The sequence below is a fragment of the Otolemur garnettii genome, unplaced genomic scaffold (genome assembly GCF_000181295.1).
Source record: "Otolemur garnettii isolate 467f Iridium unplaced genomic scaffold, OtoGar3 scaffold00013, whole genome shotgun sequence".
Taxonomy (NCBI): Eukaryota; Metazoa; Chordata; class Mammalia; order Primates; family Galagidae; genus Otolemur; species Otolemur garnettii.
The window spans coordinates 3,203,936-3,209,656 of NW_003852408.1; the positions used below are offsets into that span (position 1 = coordinate 3,203,936).

Here is a 5,721-nt window from a genome sequence, read left to right on the forward strand (position 1 = left end):
AGATACTTTAAAGTTGGAATTAACAGACAATATTTATTAACAGACAATATTTATTTTAGAAAATAAAATGATGGTTGTTTTAAGCCACTATGTTTTGGAATGCTCTGTTACATGACATAGCAATAAGCAACTGATACAACCTCCAAAGAGAGATGTTCTTCTGACTTTTGGATAAAGGTCTTCAAGCACTTGGAGAAATGAGCCTAGTGGACAGGTCTAAGCTGGAGATGTGTGTTCAGGAATCAATACATAGCAACTGAGCCATGGAGAGGATGAGAGGCCTCAGGAAAGGCCTTAGGGGGCCATTTTGATATGGAAGTACTTCACCCTTCCTAGTGATAACAGGAAGTGATAACATAGTATATAAGTTATACCAGGTCTAGCTACTTTAAAAAATTTTTTTGTAGAGAGGTGGGTCTTGCATTATTTGCTCAAGCTGGTCTTGAACTCCTTGCCTCAAGCAATCCTCCTGGTTTGGCTGACCAGAGGGCTAGAATTATAGGTATGAGCCACAACACCCAGCCAGTTTTGGTAGGTGACCCTCTGCATGCTTCTCCTATATTACTTTTCCTCTGTCTTTATTTTCCTCATCTCAAACATTCCAATCATCACTAAAGGTCTCCCTCAATTCTATCATCAACCACATTAGCATTGCTCAGCTTCATTTCCCTCCTGAAGCCCATTCACTTGGGCTTTCTTTCTTGGAAATTTAAATAAGGCAGCATTGCTCATGATTTCCATGTTTTTATTACTTCTGAAAAGTAACCTGCAGCTTATTTCTATTCACCAATCCCACAAGACGGCAATGTTAGGATTTCATGTCAATTTCTCCAAAATCCATCTCACTCATGTACAGTTGACCTTTAAAAAACATGGGTTTGAACTGTGCAATATGAGTTTGAACTGCACAACACAGGTTTGAACTGCCAGGTCCACTTATGTGATTTTCTTCCATGTCTGCCACTCCTGAGAACCAAGACCATCCCCTCCTCCCCTCTTCCTCCTCAGCCTATCAACATGACAGTGAGGAAGATGAAGACCTATATGATGATCTACTTCTGCTTAATGAATGTATTTTCTCTTTCTTATGATTTTCATAATAACATTTTCCCGCAGATAGCTGACTTTATTGTAAGAATGCAGTACATACACATAATATACAACATATGAGTTGACTCTATATTATCATTAAGGCTTCCAGGAAACAGTAGGCTATAAATAGTTAAGTTTTGGGGGCGTTAAAACGTATGTGAAAATTTATGACTCTATGGCGGACTGGACCCCTAGTCACTGTGTAGTTAAAGGCTCAACTGTACTTTGTTATTTAGTGTTCCCCCGTGGATTTGTTTGTTTACTTTCTCCATACATTTCCTACGCAGGGACACACCCCACACACTCTTTTGCATCTCACGTCTATTAAAAGCAGCCTGAGGCTCTGCACAAAGGCTGTTTGTAGTGGGTGGCAGTAGGCAGTTCTATGGAAATACAAAAGAAAGTTTTTACTCTGAGAAGAAAACAAAGATAGAATGAGAAGATTAGGGAGGAGCAGAGCAAAATGGCAGAACAAGATGCCCCAAGTCTTGTTAACCTGCAGAAACATCAGTATGAACAACTACCCATGCATGAAACTAATGAAAATACCTTCACAAGAGTTGAGAAAACCAGATGAGAGATTACAGCACCTATGTGCAACACAGAAATAAGAAACACATTGAAAAGAACAAGAGGAACAGTTTTACATCATCTTTGCAAATCATCCCCCAATCCCAGACAGCACAGTGTTGAGGGAGATATCATATGCCTTGGGAAAGGAAAAGGAAGTGAGTGCCAGACATTGTCCTGGGGCCAAACAATGGGCTCATCCCCTTCAAAACCCAGTGCCAGGCCATCCCCCATGACCCCAGATTCCCAGCTGGTACCTGGCTGTCTTCTCCGGTCTGGCTACTCCTCATTCTCCTCCTTCCTTCTCATTTTTCTGCCCATTATTCTGCCACTAAACATTTCTACCAATTCTGTGAGCTTCTCTCCCCTGAATGTTCTTGTCTCCTGTGTTACTTTTTCTCTTTTCAACACGATGCTCCTAATCTCTGTCCCCCTTTATTTCTATGTTCATCCTCTTTGACTCTGTCTTTCTAGGTATTTTGTATACTTCACAGCTGGCTTCATCCCTACTCTCTCTGTCTCTTTGTGATTTTTATTTTTTCCTCTCCCCTATATCCAAAATTACTGCTGAGATATTTTTCTTCATATTAATTAGTTAAGTAGTATTACAAATTATTCTTTGAAGACTTTCTGAGTTTGTGGCTAATGACAATATTGTCAACACATAGATGAATACTCTGCTTACAGTGTTACATCAAACACAAAGCGTGGTGGTAGAGAATACACACATTATTCCAACTCTTTAGCACTAATAAATATAATAATGTATAGTACAAAAGACTGTCATTCTACTAACATATTTTTGTTGCATTTTCAATGTATGATTTGATTAGACCCATTCAATTAACCATTTTTAATGCTTTCCTGATACCTTAATTTCTCAATGGGGCCAATAAGGATAAATGCATAAAATGATGTGCTAGAAGTTATAGAATCAAGACATAAGGAGAATGTTCAGATAATTCATCAGGAGAGCAGAACTCTAGATATTCTAGACCTAGAAGTCACAACTCCAACGTTCTTACCTAGTGCAGTCTGATATGGTGAGCAAGTACCTTCTTGGTCCTCCTCTCCTTCTATAGATTTGAAAGGATCATCAATATCGATCACTGCACAAAAGAACAGAATTCTTCAGGGGTCTCGGTGTGTGACCAAGGACATTCTCTTATAAGAAAATTTGGAGAAAACTTGAAAATCCACACAAGTCTTGGTCTTCACCCAGGACGAGCTGGTTCCCTTCTAAGTTACCTGCCTCGTAGGTTAGTGGTGCTCCATTCTTGTTCCCACAGGCAGAGAATTCCCTGGCAAGGGGCAACTTTGCTTTCCTAACCTTTGCTTTCCTGTACTGCTCTCTATTAATTCCTACCCTTTCTCCTTGTTATTCCATATTTTCTTCATCTCAACCTCTCTTCCATGCAAGGAAACCTTGAAGATCTTGTGTGGAAGGTGGTAAGCCTTGTCTACCCATCCACCATCCTCCCTCATCTTAGTGTCTCCTTGAACTCTTTACAATGCTGAGAAATCATCTTCTTTCATATTTGAGCCACAGAAACATTTGAGGAATGTTATTATTGGTGAGTTTGCTTACACTAAGATAAAAGAGTACAGACTGCCTAAAATAGGAAGCAAATTTACATTTTACTTTGAAAGATACAGTAAGCAATTAGAATAAATGTATTATTGGGCAGTGCCTGTTTTATTGGCTGGCTCAGAGGAGTAGGGCACCGGCCCCATATGCTGAAGGTGGCAGGTTCAAACCCAGCCCCGGCCAAAATAAAAAAAAATTATATATATATGCATATACATATATGCATATATATATATGAATAATACATGTATTATTTAACACATTGTTCTTTGCGATATCAAGATCCGGCTACATTTGTATTTGTTCTTAAGTCTTTTCCTAAGTCATTTTCCCTAAAATGACATGTTTCTGATATCCTATGGATCTGGTAAGTAAAAAGGGAAAACAAATCACTGATTTGCACACTAAAGAGTTATATGACAACTCATGCAGCAAATATGATTGAGATAACATGGTATTTTAATAACTGTTTCTATCTCTCATATCACAAAGGAGAAAACTCAGAATCCAGAATACTGGTCCTCTTTTTCCGTTAATTTCCTATGAGTCTTGTAAATGACCTTGAAACATTATGTGATTGTGTTTTTGCATCTAGACAACAAAGTTAACACTAGCTATATTGCTTACTATCTATGGTTCTTGTGAAGAAAAAAATACTAGTTGCAAAGGTCTTTTGAAAAATCACTCTATATACTATGATCTACCAAAGAACTCTGAAAAACAATACTTCCGGTTTCAGAATATTTTATTTCAAGTCTTTATTTCTGCTAACACTAGATAGCTGGATGAACTGTCTTCTGATGTTTACCAGAGTCTATGATCAGATGACAGCATGAGCTTCCCATAAAGGAATTTTCAGCTTTCTGTTCTATATAGAAATCATTATATACATCTAACACTTTATAGGTACATTAATTAGTCAGTTTTAAAAATAAACTCATTACTTTGCTAGCCTATTTCTACTATATAATCAATGTATGGGCATATATATTGACTAATCAATTAAAGGCTAATACACAAAAATTAATTTATGACAATTTCTTATCTTCTTGCATTTCCTAAAAGGTTGAAGTGAAATAAATGCAGAGAATGAAATTCCAGGATAAATTGGATCCACTGTAGAGAAAGGACTCAGAATATAATCCATCAGGAAATAGTAACTTCTAGTTCAGATCTCTGCACCCAAGGCTTGCTCTCCCAACCTTCCTTACCAGGATTCTTTTCTGCTGATAAGATGGATGTTTCCAAGGGCTCACATTCATCACTGGATTCTTCAGAGTCATCATCATGGATAACTATGCAAAAGAGCAAAATCCATTAAAAGTCTTGGTGTGTGACCAAGGAGTCTACACCAGGAAATCCCACAATAAGAGCCGTAGGGGCCAGGCACAGTGTCTCGCACCTGTGATTCCCACACTATGGGGGGCCCAGGCAGGTGGATGCCTTGGGGGTGGGAGTCTTAGTCCAGCTTAGGCAAAATAGGGGGACTTTGTCTCTACAGCAAATTAAAAAGTTAGCCAGGAGTGTGGTGCATACTTGTAGTCCCAGCTACTTAGGAGGTTGAGGTAGGAGGAAGCTCTTAAACCAGAAGTTTGAAATTATAGTGAGCTATGATCCCACCCTACAAACTACAGCCAGGTTAATAGAGTAATAGAAAAAGACTCGGTCTCAAAAAGAAATAAAAATAAAAATAAAATAAAATAAAACCAAAAAAGGCACTAGTAAGACCTGGGAAGCTAAGTTATCTCATGGTTCTGTTCTGTTCCTTGAATGAATGTTACCTATAGGTTGTTCCAGGTCATAAACCAAAAGTGGATAAAATTTACACACAAGGGCAGCTTTGCCCATTCATTGGCACTGTTTACACTCCCACCCTTATTCTACTTTTCTCTCCCTCTCATTTTATTTCTTAACTTTCCTCTTGTTTCTGCCCATGTCCCCTGCTTCTATCTCTGCTCCTGGGATTGCTATCTCTTTATACCTCTCCTCGTCTAATGGATTTTTTCTCCATCTCCTCATGTGAACATCTTGACTCCCTGATTTACTTTCCTTTTCTTTAAATCATCCCTTATGCCTTCCTCTCTTCCTTTAGAAATAGCCTCTCGGACATCAATACTTATCACCTCCATTTTTGTCTTTGGATATTTTCCCAATTCCTAAAGACTTTCTTCATTAAGCTGAGAGCTCACTGTTTAAGGTACTGGCCTCCTCCCCTTCCTGCCTCTATCCAGGCTGCCTAGATTGCCTGGATGGACCCTGATGAAGAGACAGAACTCCTTAACAAGTAACCTATGATTCACAGCTATAAATTTGTCCTGTCAGACTTACCTATTATGTCAGATGCCTGGGTATGCTTAGTTCTTGCTTGACCTTTTTGCTCAACTTCTAAGTTAAAAAATGGCTCTTCCTTCTTTATATCCACCACTTGACACACAGGACAGAAATTCCTTTGGAGTCCAAGGCTGGGTAGC

At 38.7% G+C, this 5,721-nt stretch overlaps 1 protein-coding gene across 1 annotated transcript in view; it reads right to left on the reverse strand.

Moving 5' to 3' along the window:
* Positions 1-5,715, reverse strand: part of LOC100961813 (nuclear body protein SP140-like protein) — a 33,276-nt gene extending 27,561 nt beyond the window's left edge. The window contains exons 1-3 of the mRNA XM_023510288.1: positions 5,579-5,715; positions 4,462-4,545; positions 2,688-2,771 (exon numbers count right to left, since the gene is read on the reverse strand). The gene's annotated coding sequence lies outside the window, so the exon portion shown is untranslated. The remainder of the gene's footprint in view (positions 1-2,687; positions 2,772-4,461; positions 4,546-5,578) is intronic.
* Positions 5,716-5,721: the final 6 nt, after the last annotated feature.